Below are 22,388 nucleotides of genomic sequence, written 5' to 3'. Positions count from 1 at the left end.
AGCATCTGGACACCTTTTTACTTTCCTACAGAAACACATCTCATGCTACTACCAAGGCATCCCCAGCCTTTCTAATGATGGGACGACAGCTGCACACTTGCTTTGATCTGCTGAAACCTTCTGAACCCAGACAAATTGTGCAATGTTAGCAGACGTGCACCCAGAGCAAAAGACCGAACCTTTAGCTTGCAACAGTCAGTTTTGGCTCTGAATTATGCTTCTGGAGCTAAATGGGTCCCTGCCACGATCATTGCTCAAACAGGACCTATTTCCTACACAGTTCGGACCGCAGAGAATCTCACCTGGCAGTGACATGTAGCTCAGCTGTTGCCAGGTCATGCCAGTCCTCAGGACACATCTTCAGTTGAGTTGTCTGACTTCACCTCTTCTGGCGAGACACCGAATCAAGAATCACCTGGTCCTGACTGTTCTCCTCCATTACTGCCGGCAGCTGAGATACCCCCTTGCCCGGAACAAGCTGAGAACACCACCTCACCCGTTCATGCTACGAACCCTGAGCCCATTGTCAGGCCTGCGCCCAAGGTACTTTCAGGTGCAACAACACCAGAAGTTCACCGTAATCCACCTAGAGACAGAAGACCTCCTCAATGGCTGGATCCTTAGCTAGGGTGAACCCAGGTTATGGGGCAAAAGAATCCCCGGGGTTTAGCTGGGAATGGAGGCAGTCTACCCCCCTTCTCTCATTTAGTGTTTGCTTTATTTAGAGGATGTTTTTATTAAGGGGGGAGAAATATGTTGTGTATTTGGTTTTTGTGGTAATAGCATCTTGTTGTTGCTATGGCAACTGAGATAGGATATTAGGAGATAGCCCAGCCAGTTTTGGCTGGTGTGGTTAGTTCAGTGTGTGAAAATAAACGGCTGCTTTCATGGCTCACAGCTCTCTGTGTCTCAAGTGATTTCTTCCTAAAACCACTGCCCCCAAGGATACAACAGAAGGGAGGAGAACAAGTTGAGAGAGGGAAGAATTTTGAAGAGGCACCAAGAAGTCAGTCTGTATGCTAGCTGCAGTTGTATCAGCTCTGTAAAATTGTTCTGTAAATGAAGAATCAGCTTCGTTTTAGAAACAGGGAAGCCTCTTGTGTTATTGCCTAGCACATGGTACATGAAATAGTCCAAATTATCTCTCTTGCCTTAATTAATATACCTCCATGAATTCTTTCATGTGTGATAGTGGAGTAGTCACTTTATATTTTTTGGAGGGACTGTGCATCATTGGGAACACATCAATCAGAAGTCCAAAAAATAAGAGGACTCTAATACTTTATCAGGACTTGATCCAAAGCCTATTGAAGTCACTGGGAATCTTTCCAATAAGAATCTGTAGGCAGTAACCCTTGTGCTGCTTTTTGAAATACAAGCATTTGATTAAAAAAGAAACATAAATTAAAGTTGTCTTTAGGTTGATTAATGATTACAAACTTTTCTATGTATGATGACCTGCTTGAGAGCCACATCAACTTCCCCGAATTCACCACAAAACAAAATCCCCTTCATTTACTAAGTGTTAACATTGCTGTGGTTTTATTTTTAACTCTCTTTTTTACGTTATTTCAGTGCTTTTGCTGTTCTAATTTCAGTACATTTCCTCTGCTGTAGCATCCATTAATGCTCCATTGGAGTGAATGGAATGTTAGCATGCACGTGGACCATTTTAGCTGCGTAACAGGGGTGTTCCATCAAGGTATATGGCAACAGTCCAGCTGTTAATGATAAAAAGTAACGCAATGTAAGATTAATCAAACTCAAGGGGAAAACACGTGTGTCTTATCAGTTAGTTAATCATGTTATCTTCTTAAATATTACTGTGGCTGTTCGTCTTTCTTTTAAGCAAATAAAATAGAGGATAAATGTATTGCATTTTAAAGTGGTTTGAGAAATAGCATTGCACAGAGTCAGAAAGAGCCAGTGCATTAGTGGTCTCCTCCTTGGGGGAGACAAAGGTTGAAACCTTTGAAATGAGACCTTTGAATTTGTTTTTACTTGGAACCCAAGATAAGATTCGAACGCAGCTCTCCAAAGATGCTAGCCTTGTAAGTTCCTAGCCTTCACTACTTATCTTTCTGTTGTACATCTTTGATGTTACAACAATGATATATGCATTCCGTTATTAAAAAGTATAAGAATTGTAATTTTGTAGTTATAGAGTATCATTCATGGAGGGCTCTCAAAGGGTGTTACAAACTTTTTACAAATTAAATTCACCCTCATTACTCACCAGTGGTAGGTCTTATTATATTTTTTTTTTTTCTTTCTTAAATGAGAAAGCTGAGACACAGAAATATTAAGGCCAAATTCTGACATTCATAATTAAGTTGACTCTTCATACAGCAAGGAATTGTTCAGTATAAATAAAGTTATTAGAATGTGACCCTAAGTTGTGATAGATTTTCAGAGGAAATCCAGCTAGGGATCTGGCCTATGTTATCTTAGGGTTGCTCAATCTAAAATTGAGGCACACAAAATTAATGAACATGTCTGAAAATTTGTTACTTGCCCAAGTTCACATTGCAAATCAATGGCAGAATCAGTAACAGGACCCAGTAGTTCTGATTCCTGGCTCCCTGCCCTGTCTGCTAGATCAGGGGTTCTCAACCTTTTTTTTTCTGAGCCTCCCCAACATGCTATAAAACTGCATGGCCCACCTGTGCCACAACAGCTGTTTTTCTGCATATAAAAGCCAGGGCTGGCATTAAGGGGTAGCAAGCAGGGCAGTTGCCCAGGGCCACAGGGCGCCCTGCGAAACTGAGTTGCTCAGGAAGACCCCAGGTTGAGAACCATTGTGCTATATAGCACTCCCAGTTGAATTACAATGTGACACACAAGATTTGAAAGTTTTGATTGTAAAATATCAAAGCTCTAAGTAACATATAAATGTTGGTATAAGTTACAAGTCAGTGAGTAGGTGGAATTTTGTATAATTTGCATGCCACAGGAATGAAAGGAAAAGCAATTAGCAGACGTTTGTAAAAAGCTGTAAAATAATTTAGTAGGGAGCTATTTTGTCTCAGTATTCTCCTATTTACTATTCCTCCTACAACCTCACTTTGTATGGAGTGTCTGGTGGAAAATAGTGATACATACCTCAAGCAAAACTCCTGAGAGAAGGTATCATTGACATTGTCATCTACCTTCTGCTGGTGGTGAAATAACATACCTTTGATAATCTTTGGGCTACTTATATAAGTATAGTATATGTGTAGTATATATGCATACTTTCATGTACATTTCCTTTGCAGCACACGGATGCATCAAAATATTGTAGCTGTACTTGACTATCCCCAGTGAAGTAGGTATGCGTAAGGGGAGAAACAGCCAGTAGAAATCCTTGCACAAGCTGGAAATTATTTTTTTTTAAAAGTATTGCGAATTATCTACCCTCATCAAGTCCCCAGGCTGTATCTGCATACCCATATACCAGAAATATCTCATGTATATTTCAAATAAATGTCCTCTGCTTATGTAAATTGGGAGTTAAAATAATTTACTGTAGGGGCAAATGAGAAGAGAATCAGGCTGAAAATATTTAAAATCTGTTTGTTATGGTGAGACCCAATAGGTCACAAGACCTAATTAGGACCAGGTGTTAGAAAAGAACTTGGAGGTCATTTGCCATTATGGAAATTTAATATAAGCACATGCCTAAATATAACTTATTACAGTATATCAACATATACATGAGGCAATCCATTTGGATATTGCTTGGTCACAGTATTCATAACATTTCTGACCACTGTGCTTTACATAGTCTTGTTGACAAACGCACACAAGAAAATTGTGCCAAGTTAATTCTAGAGTCTTCCATACTAAATCTGAAAAATATGCCATTGGAGAAAGAGAATTTATTGATTGTACCAGCACAACCTGTAAAGTATCAAAGGCAGAAACATAGTGAAAACTTTCTCAAAAGTTGGCAGATGTAGTTTATGAATCAATGCACTGCAAATATAAAATAAAATGTCTCTTTAATTCTGCAAAAATGAGGTTGAAAGATGCAGGCCAATGCAATACATTAACATTCATTATTAATGTGCATCACAAGCTGCATGAGTCATTTGGGTAATTTACTAATTTCAAAATAAAGTGTATATGTTATTCACTTCAAATGTTAATTATGAATATGCATTAGACATTGCTTTTCCTCTTCTGTTAATATAGGTTTTTTTTAATTTCATCAATAGACTTATTAGATTGTAAATGAGTTTCTGTCCTTTCTTATAAATCATTGCTCCTAAGATAAGTAAGCAGTGTTTTTGTTCTGTGAACCTGAAGCCCATCAATATGAGAGATTTTACATAATGCAGATCTGAATGGCCCTTCAAGCTGAAGAAAACTTTGCTGAAAGCCTCAGTGGGGTTGGCAATCCATGACCTACTAACCTTTGGACTTGCAATTAACAGTCACTGTGTTAATGATGTCTTACACAGATAATATAATTTTAAACAATGCATTAAATAATTGCTTTGAATCTTATGAACGTATTTGATTGCAATTAATATTTTAAAGACATTTATAAAAGCAAATGTTGGAGATGATCAATTTTTACACCTTATATTGTATATTCTGATATTACCACAGTATTATTGTTATCCTTTTACAAGGCCAGATCCTCGGTGGACATAAATCAGTGTAGCTACATTGAAGTCAATGGAGTGATGTAAATTTACACTTTCTGACAATCTGGGCTGTATTTGTAGGTTACGTTCTGTTTGTATTTAGCATACAGCATAGTTGTGTGCCAAATCTTGAAGACCTTACTCTGTCTTTAAACAGGCAAAACTCTCACTAATTCAATTTTCAGTTACACCCATGTAAATCTGGAGTAACTCCACCGAAGTAATCGGAGTCCTTTGAGTTGCCTCCAGATTTGCAGTGGTGTAAAAGAACAGAATTTGGATCAGATGGAGTTTTGCCTGAGTACATCAGGATTTGTCCCTGTAAGTACATCCATGTTCAGTAATTCAGTAGTAATATTACTACTTTCTTTGAAAAAGGTTTTGGCCCATATCCTTGGCTGAGGCCAAAGTACAACTCAGGAATGTATGCAAATGTGGTTATAAGCCAGCAGTGCCCTTCTCCAATCTTGGGCTGGCTCTGCACCAGGCACGTGCTTCAGCATAAGTCAAAGTATATTGCCCTAAATTACACCAACTGTTATTAGCCCCAACGAGCCATTATAGTAATTGGGGATTGCTGCTGTAGAGGGGAACCCTGAACAACTCCATTCTCCTAACCACATTCCCAACGCTGGGCTCAATAGTGGTGAGATTCGTGTAGGAGCTGTTGTCATAGCTCCATGCCACCAGAAGTTTCTCCTTATATTAGGCTGATCCTTCTGGACAAGCTGTGGTGCTGGCTTTAAGGTCATTTTTATTCATGTGCTGTTACACAAAGAAGCCTGAATGCATGGGGAAATTCTGAAAAGTTTCTTTAGTTTTGTAGTACAACTCTTCTTGTACTTGCCTGAGTAATGTTAGTGCATGAATGCAATTAGCTAATATTAACAATTCTAAGTTAAGGGTTATGGATATTAATAAGTACAATTCTATTCTGTTAGGATTTTCACCACCTTTTTAGAGCTCTTATTTTATTTTATATGGTGAAAAACTAGGTAGTGAGGAACATCAATAAGCATCATGGAGGCACCAGGGTACTAACTTTTTCCAGCCTGGATCCTTACATGATCATCTTCTCTAGATTGCATATTTTTGAATTCATATGATTTATCAGAATCGTCTTTTTCATGCTAAGTGCTGCTATGCTATATTGAACTTGAATATTGATACATTTGTTTTCATTAAACCACAAAAGTGGGGGGAAACAAAATAAAGCAAAACAACCCTCTCAATTTGGGAATATATTTTTCTAGTTAAAAGTATATAAGATCTAGTAGTACTGCATGAATACATGAAACTCAAATATTGTATAACTGCATTTATTGCTTTTTCCATCTAATATGACTAGATCATCTAACTGTTCTGCAACAGTGTGAACAACATTAGGTTTTAATCATGTTAAGACCTTCAAACCTTCATAGCACTTTACGTAGCAACTTTTTATTATAACACTAACAGATGCTTAGGGACATTTCCAAGATAAAGATATAAGAACATAGTACTATTTAGAAAGAGTAGTGGCAATATGACCATCTAAAACTCATTCCTTTTAATGTATTAGTTCTCCCAGGACAGCATCTAATTGCTTCTTGAATTACCTTTGCATTTTTTCTAGTAAACCATTAGGCATATTTGTTATACTCTGGAAGAAGGAGTGCTTTTCTAATGCATCTTCTGAAATTCTTTGTCTTTAACTTTCTTGTTCCCTAATTCTGTCACAAAATTCATTTAGATTAGAATATTGTTACTATGAATGTTATTGCTCTGTGCAGCTTAGTTAATTATCTGTAATATAATGTTTAAATAAGACAATTTCACTAAACTGGATGTTAGTGAATGGTCCTTTCCCCCTTCATCTTTTCCCATGTGTACTATTAGCCAGATTTCCATATCAATTACTCTGGTGTAAATTCAAAATAACTCCATTGACTTAGAGTCACTCCAGGTTTCCATTGTTGTAACTCACAAGAGAACTTGGCTATATGCAGTAAAATCATGCCCGCACCAAAGTCAATGACAAAACTTCTGTCAATGGGCAGGATTTCACCCTCAGAGTTTAACTCATGTCAGGTTTCAGAGTAACAGCCGTGTTAGTCTGTATTCGCAAAAAGAAAAGGAGTACTTGTGGCACCTTAGAGACGTCTCTAAGGTGCCACAAGTACTCCTTTTCTTTTAACTCATGTCAGTTTCTATAGTAGGATTAGTAGAGCATACCACAAGAGCCACCTAATTGTTTAAAGTTTTCGCACTATCACCGTAAAAGTTCACAAATCTTCAAAGTGAATCCAAGCAGAGTTCCTGGTGAGCCTGTCTGAGTTTTGAGAGGCACAAACTGTCCCCTTTCCCCGTCATACTGGGGATCTAAAAGTCTGGTGACTGGGCTGCAGTGAGTTTTGCTTTGAATGTTTGATTTCATTTAAACTTGAAATCCAAAACCAAAATTCAGTTGGCGCTAAACCTACAGACCAAATGAAAAAAAAAAAAAGGTTACTGAACCTTCTGTGAACCAAAACCAGTGAGTTTCACTCAGCACTGCTTTGAATTAAGAGACATACCCAAGTGTTAAGGAGTGCTGTGATTTTTCTGCTATTGATAATTTTTTCCTGTCATAAATGGAAGAGGAGACACGAAACAGTTGCAACAAGCCCCATAGAACCATAACGACTGTGTTTATGATGCAGTTGTTTTTGAATTTACTCTGCGGGGACCATGGAAATTGCTTCAGGCTTTGCAAACTTACCTGAAGCATAGTTAATGGAGCTATCATAAAATCTGCGTAGATATTAAAAACTTTAAAGATGAGTTTGACCTGAATTTTACCTGTTGTAACATAGAAGGTAGAATGTTTATTGCAGAAATCTTTGCAAAAGCCTGTTTAATTTTATAGGCTGAACCCTATACAGGCTTTTAGCTGTGTTCAGTACTGTAGCAGCTTAAGGTATTAAACTAGACAGTAGCCCATATCAGTTTGGGCCCAATCCCTGATCTTTTCATTCTCTTCTCCACCTCCTCTCCTTGCATTCTGCTGCTGCTACCATTTGAGCAGATTATTGCTAAATGGTGCGCATGTGATAGATGTAAGGCCCCTCTGATCCTCTTGTGTCCTCTCACTTCCCCCCCTTTCTCCCTCTTCTGTTTGAATCATTTCATTTCTCATCACATGGTTTGTAATGCACTCCAAAATGCAATCTTGATTCACACATTAAAATGGCATCACAGACACCATCTGAGACCTTGATGCACCTTAAATTCTTCTAAGGAGATCTCTCATCTGGTGCAATCATATTGTGATGATATGTTATACACACATATTGCACAGACAAACAAGGCTATTTAAGTAGGGCCAGATTATGCTACCCTTACTTAAACTGAGTAGTGCTATGTTTCATGAATAGTTCGATATGTTTCAGTGGTCCATAGAAAGATTAAAAATTTACTGTTTTTGCATTAGAACTACAATATCACTGATCTGTTGAGTCAATAGAGAACTATAAAGCTAGATTAGGCAGGTTAGTTCCGGCGCCTGAGATTGTATCACTATGAGCATTCTCATGCCCAACATAAGTAAACATAATTTATGTAATATACATAAACTAGGAATTCTCATCAGATTAGCAGTTAGGTGATAATTACTTTCAGTCATAATTTACATAAGTTAGTGGTTGGTAAATGGAGCTGGGTGAACTATTTATAGCAGATTTATGTAGAGATTTAGGAGTTTTGTGTGTTTGCGAACAACATGTAGTTAACTTAAATGAAGTTCCCATTGAACAATTTTATATGAGAAAATTTGTAAAAATCAAAGTCTTTTCATGAAGAATGCAATTTGTTTTGCTTTGAGTCACTTGATTATGTGTGATGGATGACTGATCATCCATCTTATATGGCATTGTTTTTTCTACCTGATTGGATGACTGAGTCTATTGTAAACTGAAAGAGGGAAATCAGAGATGTGATTGTACTTTTTAATTTCTCATTTATTTCAAAAGATGAACCTTAGAAAATATTGGCTGATAATGAGCAGAGATCGTATACTTTCTGAAGACCCACGGTTCCTATTGTGTGGTTGGTCACCTAAATCACATGGTACTGTTTCTACCGTATGAGTGGATGAACCATTTAACCCTAAGAGTGAGTAATAAATAGGAAATAATGAATGAACACCTTGGTCTGAATTTTCAAATGAATGATGATCACTTGTATTAAAATTCATGAAACTTTCAGGAGTCACAAAGACTTTCACAAATACCCAGTGGTTATTTGAATAGTCACAAATAATGCGAGTCAGCTAAATTTGACACTTTTAAAAACTGTGCAATCTGAGTCATGTATGCTCTTAATATCTGCATTTCTTATTAGCAATGTCAATTGTACCTTTAATTCCACACAAACAGAGATTGAGACTTCATGTCTTTCAGAATCTAATGACCACGGAGTTTTTTCAGGCCTTTTTATGGACTCTACTAAAATATCTGCAACACAAATTAGAAATAAGATTGGTTTCATAATAGCAGGAAATCATGCAAACATTAGTAGATTGATATATTGGATTAATATTGCCCACAGTATTTTGTTTTATGAAGCCTTAAAGATTTAATATTTCCATTTCACTTGTATATAATTTATTCATAGAGAATGGGTTCTTACAGAAGGAAAAGTATGTAACTCAAATAAATCATCATAATTAATATCATAATAAAAGCCTATGACTTAAAACAAAGTCTTTTGTAATCCTCCTAATGCTTTTGGGGTCATTTAATAATTGCTCCAAAATCCTGAATAAAAAATGTAAGAATAATAGTTTCCTTGTCATCAAAAGCTAAGTATTCGCCTCACATTAGAACAAAGATTTTCTGTAGTTATTTCTTCAGACACACCACGTAGGACTAGCCTGTGACAGCAGGCACAGCACTGCGCAGGAGGTATATGTAAACTGCATGATCCCAAGTGTAGTCTTGGAAGGCAATATGCTTTGGAGGCACACTCCTCTGAGGCATACTTCTTCCCCTATTTCCTCCTTGCTTGAAAGAATAGCAAACTTCTATGGGCCTGTAAGAGCAGCACGTTTCCTAGCCCCACTCCTACCCACCCACTTACCACCGTGGTAGGGTGGGGGATGGAGCTTTTTCTTCAATCTCCATCCTCCTTCCAACCCACTCTTCACCCACTTTCCCTAAGGAGGGAATAAGAAGTATAGGGAGTAACCCCCCCCCATTCCTACATATGTGGGCCCAAGCCTGTGTAGTGCCCATAAGGGCACAAGGGTGTAGGGGAAATTCTTACTCCATCTAACTTCCTGGAGCAGGTAGTAGTACAAGTCACAATCCAGCCCATAGTAGCTGAATGTTTTCCTAATCAAGCTGCCTCATATAGAACAGATTCAGAACATTGCAAAATGGAAGTCAATGATCAGGAAGCTTTCCATCAACTGCTTCCAGTGTGTTCCTCATGTGTAGGGTTGCCAACTTTCTACTCACACAAAACTGAACACCCTTGCCCCTTCCCCTACATTGCCCCTCCCCTGAGACCCCGCCCATGCCCTGCCCCTTCTGAGGCCCCGCCCTCTCTCACTCTATCTCCCCTCCCTCTGTTGCTCACTCTCCACACCCTCACTCACTTGATCATTTTCAGTGGGCTGGCTCAGAGGGCTGGGGTGCAGGAGGGGGCGAGGGCTCCGGCTGGGGGTGCAGGCTCCAGGGTGGGGCCAGAAATGAGGAGTTGAGAGAGCAGAAGGGAGCTCTAGGCTGAAGCAGTGGGTTGGATGCAAGAGTGGGGGAGGGCTCTGGGCTGGGATAGGGGGTTGGGGCCTGGGAGGAGGTCAGGGGTGCAGGCTCCGGGTGGGGCTTACCTCAGGCAGCTCCTGGAAGCAACAGTATGTTCCTTCTCTGGCTCCTACACAAAGGCGCGGCAAGGCAGCTCTGTGCATTGCCCTGTCCTCAGCCTGTTCCCGGCCACTGGGAGCTGAGGGGGCAGTGCTTGGGGCAGGGGCAGCATGCGGAGCCTCCTAGCTGCCACTACATGTAGGAGCTGGAGGGGGGACATGTTGGCTGCTTCCTGGGAGCCGCACGGTGCAGAGGCTAGCAGGGGGCCTGCCAGCCCTGCTGCACGGCGCCACCAATTGGACAGTCAACAGCCTGGTCAACAGTGCTGACCGGAGCCACCAGGATCCCTTTTCCGGTAGAAATCTGGATTCCTGGTCACCCCACGCATGTGTACAGTATAGTTCTTCTGGGGTTTGATTTAAATTGTGCCACAAAATAGGATAGGCCAGAAAGTAGGAAGCAGATAACAAGAGAAAGGCAAAAAATTAATTATGTACTGTAGGGGCCCAATCCTGGGAGTTAATGAAGGACTCAGTACCCAAAGGTGTACTCAGCAACTCACAGTACTGGCCTTCAGGTGAGGCCAACAGAATATTATAGGAACATATTATTCATAAGGACAGGTAGTAAATATAGATGCTTGAGGTATGCAACAGAATTTTAATGAATAGATGGCCCTTCTGTTCCATATTTATTTTCTATTGCACTTGTAAACAGTACAAAAACTAGGGATGCTTTCTACGGAAGATCAGTAATTATTACCTGAACTATTTATTAAAATTTGAATGACAAAGGATATCAAATAGGAATGGCATTTGTTCTCTAAAATTAAAATAACTCAGAGAAAAATATCTCCCTATTATCCTTATGATTAATCTTTGATGAATTTCAGCCTGTGCATATTGAGGCATGACTTTTATGAAAGCTAATTTGACCAGACTCTTAATTTTTCTAAGGTAAATAGTGATATGTTTTGAATATTATTTGTTGTCAATGGTTTTTCAAAATTAAGTGTTTTCTCCTAAAACTGTGGGTCTAATATCATTGGCTAGAACCAGTCATAATGGAGTCATGCAACATGAAAGATTCCCTACACAGCTCTGCTATGGCATCTCAGTCCTGAGTTTGTATTAGACCTTACCCCTCCAGTTCTGATCTATTTGTTAGGGACTTTGGATTTTCATGCTTGCACAGAGTCCCGTTGATACACATGGGCACCTATATCTGTGGATGCGATGTCATGGGTCTGACTGGAGGATATGGGGCCTTACTTAAATAGTTAGAGAAATTATTCAGATGCTTTGACTGCTTTGCAAAGTCATCTAATATCTGCAGCTCTTTTGTTTTTCATTTTAAGCTGTCAGGATCAATTGTTAATTTTCTCATTTACTAATTTTCACAGTTGTTGGTATTATTTAAACAAGTATTGTAAAATAGAGCAAAATATGGGCAATTAATAATTTACTTTGAATTTGTATGACTATATAAGCAGAATGTGTCACATGGTTGAATAGAAATTACAATGTGATATTCGACTGTGTCCTTTTGTGTCCTGTTTAAAATCTGATTAATTTTAAAATATATGTGGAACTTCAAAATAACTGAGTGAATAAAACAGTTAAGTACAATTTTATCTGCCAGCAGTCAATGGAGAATATTTAGGGGTAACTCCTGGTAATGCCGTTGGTACTCACACATGTAAATGTTCTTTGCATGGACAGAAAATACCATAAAATCTATAATAAAATGCATCTTTATCTTTTGTGATGACTCAAGAAATGGTCAGCCCAAACATGCTGCCCATAGCTGTGAAGTTTTGAGCAAGCAAATGGAGTAAAACAGAGGAGAAAAGTCCCTAAAGCAATAGAAAAAGTAAACATTCTCAAAATAGCAACCTTCCTGGCCTGAAACCTATCCCCTGACACTGCTGTTCAGCCCATGGAGTTCCATCTGCTCAACTACACGGGACTAATATTCGGTAGGATTTCAGGGGACATGCTGGTGTCTGGGAGAAGTGGAGTCAGAAGGAAGCTGCATAGGACAGCATGAACCATTCAGGCCCCAGTGCATTTTTATTTGAGTTAATTGTGCTTCTACCCATCTGCAGATTTGTGTGTGGAGCCATCCAGTGGAACCATGAAAGCAGGAAATCTCAGAACTCATATTCTTGGGCTCTCTGATACAAACATGATATTGCCTGAAGTCATGCCAGTACTTAGGTTATTCAAGTTTATTCAAACTAGAGGCATACGTGGAAGGAAATTTTAACACTGTTCTGTGAAATAGGAACATAAAACTTATAGCCTGATAGAATTCGCTTTTTCTTAATTGCACAACCTGACCTCTCTTACAGCAGTGGAAAATCATTAGATCTTAATTCAGCTCTGTTATGCTTGCACTCTACAGGACTAATGAAATCCTAATGCCCCAGGGCTGTGTTGCTGTGAGCTATATCAATAAAGGAATCTCACAATGGCTAGAGCAGGGCTAGATGATCTAACAAGACTTTCACATCTTTCACCTTTAGGGTTCTGTGATCTGTAATACTTTATATGGACGGAACAGGGCAGGCTTAACACACCTCATCTAAAGCCCACTGAAGTTAACGGAAAGGTTTCTATTTTAACTTTCAGGGGCTTTGGATCAAGTCAAGTGTTTGTCTTTGTGAATTTTTTGGAAGAACAATTACGTTATCCAAAACATTAATTATCATTTTTTATTAATGGTAGAGTGACTTGTTTTGACATCATAGGAAGTCTCTGTGGACTAAGCTTGTATTAAAACTGCCCGTACATATTACCTATGATGTGCGTAACCGAAGGTGAATCGGGAGCTAGTGATTTATTTAAAATGTTATAAAAAGTAACTACTGTAAGTTCAGAACTTACTTTTAAAAGTTAATTATCTCTGCTGTTTAACCCAAAAGAGTGCTTTCCATCTTGTTTTGTCACTGCTCTATGGATAAAATAACTTGCCTCACTTTCACTAACATTTTACTGATGACATCAGTGAGACATCTAGCAGAGTAAGACACTATTCAACACAATTAATGCTGGCTGAATTTTGACCCAATGATCCTAAAGTTTGTTTTCAGCTATGCAAAGAAACTTGTGAAAATTGAGTTTCACAAAGAAATCATTATTATTATTGTTTGACATTAGTGTTGGGTTAATGCTAAAAGGTCTCTGTCAGAATCGGGGCCAAGCCGTGCTGGGTGCTATAAAAAAAAAAAAAAGTGCATTAGGAAGATAAGGTCCTCACCCTGGACAGTTTACAAGCAAAACCCATTTAAGTCTCCCTTTTTTTTTTAGTACAGAGCTAATATACTACACTAATGTGTCTTGGAAGTACATGAATTCTATTAGCCATTGTCTGTTCAGTGGGTGAATAAAACTTTCAGGCATTTTGTCACATTCTTTTCATCACCCCATGGTGGCAAACACTGAGGACGAAATCCCTTTTGTTTTTTTTTCTAAATGAGAGATGCTTGTGGAGCTGCACACTTACTGATAAATATAAGAACATTATAGAACAGAGTAACAGTACCAATGTGCTGAACAACCACACATCCCTCTAAATTAAAAATCAGGAAAACAAATGGGAGGAGGTAAAAAGTAAACTCAGAATATGAGCACAAAGAGTGCTATAAAAGTAAACAACTTTTGAAAAAGAAAAGTTTTCTAGTGCTCTCAAAATGAGGAAGGATGTTAGTGCAGTTTCTGTATAATATATAATTTTGCTACTGCAGTTTTGTTCCTTTTCACTCTGAGAAAACAATTTTTTTCACCTCACATTGGAAATGCAAGATGAAGACCATTTATACTGATAGTTTCTGTGAACATAGCTTTGATAAATTTCTTATCAAACCAGAGATTTAGGGAGCCATATTCAATAACAAGTGCTTTGTTTGCTTGAGGTCATCAGCTCTAACAGAAAACAAGATCACTTAGATACTGTATACTATGTAATTAGTAAAAAATATTTTCTATGTTTTACAATAGTTTTGTTTTCAGTGTTAACCTCATTAAATCAGATGCATGCCACTTTTTAATATGTTATAATCTCATTCAGTATTTCTAATGCTGCCTCTCTGAATCTACTTCAGTGCTGGCTCATAATAGTCAAGAGCTTTTTACTCCCAGAGGTAAAGAACACATAAAGTTGCATTTTGAAGTCTGCATGTAGTACTAGGAGGCTATTTGTGTAAGAATGTGTCTCCCAGGTTTTACTGCTATATAGCAGTATGTTCTGCTGTCAGAAGCCTGCTACAGCCATTTAGCGAGATGTAATACTGACAATGGGCATAGGGAGATGGACATGTGAAACTCCTCTAGATGCAAATCCAGCATTAAGAAACCATTTGGATAAAGCTTGCTTCAGAAATTATATGAAGGTGATTCTAAAAGGGCCTATCCACAGTGTAAATACAACCATGACAGGGGAGCTGGTTTAAACACAGTTCTTCCCTGACCTGGTCACATTTCATTTTGGATTTTTTGCAGATGGGACTTCGGTCCATAATGTCCTGTTTTCACTACTGAATTTAACTCTTTGGAAACCACAGTCCCTAAATCAATTGTATCCTGTTCAGTGGCCTTGGTGATTTTCAGTGCAGGTTTCCACATCCCAAAACAGTCATGCAGAGGGAAAGAGAGGCAGTGTTCAATATAGGGAGAAGGAGAAAGAAAGGGAACTATGATTAGGCAGGCAGCCTGGAAGGGGGAGGGCGGGGAGAAATAGGCTCAAGGTCTTCAGGGCAAGGACTGTCTCTTTGTTATGTGTGCTTATCACAATGGAGCTCTGAGCCAGGACTGGGACCGCTCAATACAAATAATTTATAATAGTTATAAGAGGTGTCTTGGCACAATCCATTTGGAATTTTAGGGCTCCTGCTCTGACTGGCCTCAATCCAGCAAAGCATTTAAATACATGCTTAAGTTTAAGCACATGAGTATTCCCACTGAAGACAATTGGACTACTCCATTCTTAAAGTTAAGGGCATGTTCAAGAGCTTTGATGGATTGGGGCCTGAACAATGATTCAGCTCCATGTCCCATGTAGTTAGAGAATAGTGTCTTATCAAACCAGAGATTTAGGGAGCCATATTCAATAACAAGTGCTTTGTTTCTGTTCTAACAGAAAATAAGATCACTTAGATACTGTATACTATGTAATTAGTGAAAAACAATGTTTTCTATGTTTTACAATAGTTTTGTTTTCAGTGATAACCTCATTAAATCGGATGCATGCCACTTCTTAATATGTTATAATCTCATTCAGTATTTCTAATGCTGCCTCTCTACTTCTGTTAATCTGTGTATACTCAATCAAGTGTAACAATAAATATAATTATATGTGCAGAATTAAAATGAGTGTGGATTAATTATATTCATGTATTCCTGCCCACCACCATATGACAAGCAATTAACAACACATTACCATATATACAACAGGCTAAAAAGGAAAGAATAGGAAGTTCCAGATGCATTCCAAATATACCAGCATGACTTTGTTTATAGATTCACAGAAGACAGAGACGAAAGATGGTCCCACCTTGGTCATCTACCCCAATAATCCCTACTAAACAGGAAGGAGTCCATAATTTTTCTTGCCTTTCATTTGGAATCTGATATCAGGGAATTTAATGAATGTGTAGGGACAGATTCCAATACCCTTACTTGCAATGAATAGTCCCTTACTCCATGAATGCTCATTGACTTCAGTGGGACTGTGTGAGAAGTAATGTGTTACTCAGTATGTGTAAGGGCAGAAGAATCTTGCCTTCAAAGTGGAGCAGTGGATCCAGTCCAACAGACCTCCGTTCTGTCCTAGAGTTTGTACTTTGTTTGTTGCATAACGATGACCAAGTCTTTTAGGGTATGTCTGCACTGCAATTAAAAACCCAAGGCTGGCCTGTGCAAGCTGACTTGGGCTCATGGACCTCGGGCTCGTGGGGCTTTTAATTGCGGTGTAGACATTTGGGCTCCGGCTGGAATCTGGGCTCTAGGACCTTGAGCAGTGGGAGGGTCCTAGAGCTTGGGCTGCAGCCAGAGCCTCAACATCTACCATGCAATTAAACAGCCCCTTAATCCAAGCTCCATAAGCCCGAGTCATTTGGCACAGGCCAGCCACGGGTGTCTAATTGCAGTGTAGATGCCCTTAGGGCTAGATTGACTTCAAAGGGAGTAGTTGTAGTGCAAGATACAATTCACTGAAGAGTGTGATAACCTCGTTGTTTACTCTCTATGCCTCTGTGTGCACATTTGTAAAACTGGATAACAATATTTCACCATCTAAGTACAGTACTGTGTTAGCTATACATGGAATGAGCTAGATAATGGTAACTATTAAAACCCCAAGATTTACCAGCTCTTTCCACTTTGTAGCATCTGCAATACTCTGTCCGGAATACATGCATTTCTGATCTGTCCTAAAGACGTGCATTTTGGATACCATACTGTGGTAACTTTTAATGGTGACCATGATTGTGTGGGGAAAGGTTGTATAACACTTGTTTGGATTATATTTTTATATTTGTTTCCAGCCACTTCTATGTGTGTCATATTAAATTACACATCTCACCTTTATAGCCTCAGCTACTCATAATATGTAGTCTCTTACAAGGGTCTGGCATGACTGCCTATAGAGGTCCATGAATATTATATTAAAATTAAAGGGATGGCACATAGCTTTTATTTATTTATTTATTAAGAACAAAAATGTGAAGGTGTAAGTGTTTGTGTGCATGTGCATTTGTGGGAGCAAATCAAAGGATGGAAGGACAGGCAAGCGGAACAAAACTCTGTTCAAGATACTGCTATTTCTCCGCTCCAGAGAAATATCTTCTCTGCGAGAATTCTCCACATTCAAAAATGCAGGAACAACATTTGAAGAAAACTTAAAAAATGGTCTTTGGTTGTGGTTAATGAATCACACCATTTGGAATCATTATCATTTCCACAATTTATCTTCAGGTTTCTCTTATTTTCCATCAATCTTGGGATTTGCTTCTAAAACCATTAGAGAGGGAAAGGGTGGAGTAGGGGGAGGGGCTGGGATGTCTTCTTTGGCCTTCAACAGTGCTGCTCTAATAGCTTACAGAAAGTTCTGTAATTAATTATAGTTTCTGCAGCCACACACCTTGTCTGTACTGTCTAGAGAAGAAATTTCCAAGATCTCCCCATAACTCCTGCTGGAGCAGAGCTGAGGTAATGGAATCATCAAACTCTGGTTAAAATCATATGTTGTATCTAGATTATTATTGTATGTGAAAAATGAAAACTTCTGAGATGCATGCCACAGACTTACACTATTGCCTGCAATTTGGCAAACATGCAAGGCACAAAATATTTCTCAAGATGAAACATAACCCTGTTCTCCAGCCACCAAAGAAACCTATCATCTATTTTAAAGCCGGAAATAAATAAGCATTGCTTGAACAGATGATGTCATAAATATAAAGGGAAGGGTAAACCCCTTTGAAATCCCTCCTGGCCAGGGGAAAGCTCCTCTCACCTGTAAAGGGTTAAGAAGCTAAAGGTAACCTCGCTGGCACCTGTCCAAAATGACCAATGAGGAGACAAGATACTTTCAAAAGCTGGGAGGAGGGAGAGAAACAAAGGGTCTGTGTGTCTGTCTTATGCTGGTTTCTGCCGGGGATAGACCAGGAATGGAGTCTTAGAACTTTTAGTAAGTAATCTAGCGAGGTATGTGTTAGATTATGATTTCTTTAAATGGCTGAGACAAGAACTGTGCTGAATAGAATAACTATTTCTGTCTGTGTATCTTTTTTGTAACTTAAGGTTTTGCCTAGAGGGGTTCTCTATGTTTTTGAATCTAATTACCCTGTAAGATATCTACCATCCTGATTTTACAGGGGGGGATTTCTTTATTTCTATTTACTTCAATTTCTATTAAAAGTCTTCTTGTAAGAAAACTGAATACTTTTTCATTGTTCTCAGATCCAAGGGTTTGGGTCACCTATGCAAATTGGTGAGGCGCTTTATCCAACATTTCCCAGGAAAGGGGGGGTGCAAGTGTTGGGAGGATTGTTCATTGTTCTTAAGATCCAAGAGTCTGGGTCTGTAGTCACCTAGGCAAATTGGTGAGGCTTTTTACCAAACCTTGTCCAGGAAGTGGGGTGCAAGGTTTTGGGAAGTATTTTGGGGGGAAAGACACGTCCAAACAGCTCTTCCCCAGTAACCAGTATTAGTTTGGTGGTGGTAGCGGCCAATCCAAGGACAAAGGGTAGAATATTTTGTACCTTGGGGAAGTTTTGACCTAAGCTGGTAAAGATAAGCTTAGGAGGTTTTTTCATGCAGGTCCCCACATCTGTACCCTAGAGTTCAGAGTGGGGGAGGAACCTTGACAGATGAATATGAAAAAGACAAGAGTATAGTTTTGGGGGTTTTTTTTACTATATGTATTCAGTGGTGTAAAAGTGGAATCCCAACACGATATTCTCTCATCTTCACCCAAATCATGATTTACAAGTCTCACATTAAATAAATTCCTAAAGGCCCAAACCCACCTTTCCCATCCATGGCAGCATACATCCAAATGCTTTTGTAATTTTCATATGAAATATTTTGAAAACCAGAGGAGCCAGAATCTTTCAAATAGGAGCTGAGGCTCTTGTTAGGAGTTACTGCAACCCAGGAATTAGTTTAGAGCCAGCAATTCTCTGGGTTTGAATTAGAGGGAATAATAACCTACTGTTTCAGTGGTTTGGTTTGAAATTCAATTCAATGAGAATTTTCCTGAGTTCTGAGTGTTGCATTGGTGGTTCAAATTAAAGTTTCAATTTATCTGAACGACCAAAGTGTGGTGCGACCTGGTGATGTTTCTATCCTGCTCCAAATAAAGCCTACACATGCTGAATGTGATCAAACTCAATCCTTCCAGTGGGCTGGCTTTAATGGTAACCCAGATAATATTAACAGAATGTAATATTACAACTTCGTCCTAAAGTTTCCTCCCAAGCCAGGCTGCTCCTACGGTTTTCTGCAGGACCTCCGTGTCTCTCATAGTTCCTTCAAGTCCACCTTTTATAGTCTGTAGTTAACAAGTAGCACATGACAACATGAGTCAGCAGTTCTATGCAGGGTTCTATCTCCTGCCAACACACTGGATCAAAAAAAATACATCTCCACGCGGTGTCATAGATCTCGTCGCCTTAATACATTGAGGTTACAGATAAGTGTTTGAAATGGGCCAACTAGGGTAATTGCTGTCCAGAAGATGGAATTCAGTTCCACAACAACTTTCAAGGTTTTTGTTTTGCATTGGAATAAAAGCAAAACCTTTCAAACATTTTTGTAAATTGAGATTTTTGTCGAATGGTCAGGGTTCCGATTGAGTTTTTGATTTGGGTCTCTCTCACCCTTTCTTGTCAGAAGTGACTGGAGAACCCTGGACATTAAAACCTTCCCGACAAAACTTCATCCAAACTGATACATCTCTGTGAAACATTTGAGCTTCTTCAAATGATGTATTTATATGAAATTTCATTAATCCAAAATATTCTGACCATGTCTAGTAGTTATGCAGAACCTGAGCAGTTAGTGGCTGATCATTGCCAAAAACATCGTGTGGTTCTGATCCTGGTTCCATTTTCTCTGAACTATGTAAAGTGTTGAGTGGGCGTCAGAAGGGAAATTTGATGAAAGGTTCCATTTTTGTGCCATCTTTAATAAATATATATTAATACCTTTTAGCATTTGTAAATGATGCTATAAAAACAAATATTAGACATAGCAATGGAAAAAACATTCAGAACTTGACTTATTTGCATTAATTTCAAGAAAAGGGATTTTAAAGAGAGCAAGAAGAGTGATAAATGTGGTGTTTCACTGGCATGTTTGCAGCTGACATGCTACCAACTTCCCTTTTCAACACATTGTCTTGTTTCATATTACACTTGCACAGCTGGGCTTTTTGCACACTCTAGACCTTCCATTTTATACTGCCTACTCATTCAGACAAAATAAACCAAAGGTGTAAGTGATAAATCGATCACCTGGAATCTAGAAGGACAAGATTATATATGCATCTAGTTATCAATAATAAATATAAACTGATTTATTCTGATGTCTTTTGTTATATTGTACTTGTTGCTTGTTTTTTCATTAACTGTTTTTTTCATGCTCCATGTCTAATGGGACAGAGCATTGAGTTTAGCTTACTTTGTAATGTTCTGCTCATAAAAATCATCACCACTCACTAAAGTTCATGATGATCTCTCAGTGGTTGTGGCGATTTCTGTCAGCAATATTATAGACTCCCCATGCACAATTTAATCTAATTTCACAGTTATGTCACACTTCTCACCCAAGACTCGTATCCATTAGCTGAGGTATCTATCAACATAAATTCTAGGTAACAGAAATCAAACTTCTAGACGGCATGATTGCATCAGTTAGATAATGTCTGTATTTTGCATGTGGAGCACAAAACTACTATTAAAAAATCCCTGAAAAAAATTATAGTTATAAGCTTTCTTTGCAAATCACCATGTCAGCTGAACTGCCACTAGAATTGGGTGACCTTGCTTTTCAAATTGAAAAAGCTGAGGGAAAGTTTAATAATAGATTGGGAATTACATGCAAACATATTTTCCCAGTGTAAGGCTATTCTGCCATCCTTATTCATGCTGGGTAACACTTTATTCCACTAGAATCAATGGCAGCAAGGCACTACTCATTCTGAGTAAGGGTGGCACAACAGAGCCCATAACATATTTCAATAATTTTGCATAAGGTTACTAAGCAATCAGAATTAAAAAGCACAACAAACTAATATCCCTTTTTTTCTGGTATAGTATGAATGATGGTGACTTCCGTTGGGTTCTGTGTGGGTTCAGGGGTTTGTCCATATGTATCACATTGCAGAATCAGGAGACTTATATAAATATAAACAAGTTAACCTGTTCCTGCAAAGGGGATTATTTTTCATATACACGCTTGATATACTTTAAAAATAAACACCCAGAAAATTATATTTAGCTCCTTTCATTTCATATCTGCATTTTTTTAAATGTTTTTCATGGAAAACTCATTTTCTGCCACAGAATAGCCTTTTGAGAGCTATGGGAACAATGGAGAGTGGATACCTTCTAATCAGATTATGAATTAAAGGAAGCTTCCATCTATACAAGCAAGAGAACCTAAGGGCATCATCACTTTATAATATATCTACAGGTAGCCTAGCAGCTGTAAAACCAACCAGCCAAGCTGTGCTATAAGCATGCTAAGAAGAGAAGGAAAAGACACTAATGTTACTACATCTAGTTTTACATCTGTCAGGCATACCCTTGTGCAACACCACAAATGCTGGAACAGATCTTAGCGCACAGAGAGGAGCAAGTATGAAGAAAATAAGATGGAATTTGATTAGTAACTTAACTTCTCTACTGTCGTGGCAAGGCACTCATGCTGTAGCGTGTATAGGAATTGCCTTGGTTTTCAAAAAGTTGGCAGCATTGATCTGTTTATCTGCTAAGTGCTATACCACATATCTTAGGCAGATATGCTTGTCCAGGGAATCTGTATAGCCACACTATCTATTTTAATATGCCTTGACATTCCATAACATTTACAATAGTAAACTGCTTACATAGCACATTTACATTTTGGAAGCAGTAAATTTTAAGTAATTTGTCTTGGCATACCATGTAAATATTGTTGTTTTCACCCTAGGGCCTAGATAAGTGTAATTATTATTATTAAAAAGCATATACTATAGGCAGGGTTTGCCAGTGTGTAGTTTTATGAAAATAATACATGTGTTTATGCAGCCAAGAGTGGATATGAAACGACCATTCTTTTTTACAATTTAACTAGGCCTTCCGTAACCAAGGTATTTTTATCCGTGAGAACAGGTTCCCAAAATAGCAACTTTTACATTTGAAACATATGACCATACATATTTTTAC

General features: G+C 38.5%; 1 long non-coding RNA gene across 4 annotated transcripts in view; it reads left to right on the top strand.

Annotated features, from left to right (window-relative positions):
- Positions 1–22,388, top strand: part of LOC140915982 (uncharacterized) — a 180,597-nt gene that overhangs the window by 36,744 nt on the left and 121,465 nt on the right. For all 4 annotated transcript variants that reach the window (XR_012160339.1, XR_012160337.1, XR_012160338.1 and 1 more), the window contains one exon: positions 8,624–8,765. This is a non-coding gene — a long non-coding RNA (uncharacterized lncRNA). The remainder of the gene's footprint in view (positions 1–8,623; positions 8,766–22,388) is intronic.

Source organism: Lepidochelys kempii, chromosome 8, assembly GCF_965140265.1.
Source record: "Lepidochelys kempii isolate rLepKem1 chromosome 8, rLepKem1.hap2, whole genome shotgun sequence".
In the NCBI taxonomy this organism is placed as follows: Eukaryota; Metazoa; Chordata; order Testudines; family Cheloniidae; genus Lepidochelys; species Lepidochelys kempii.
Note: the sequence above shows the minus strand (reverse complement) of the source record. Positions and strands in the feature narration are given on the sequence as shown.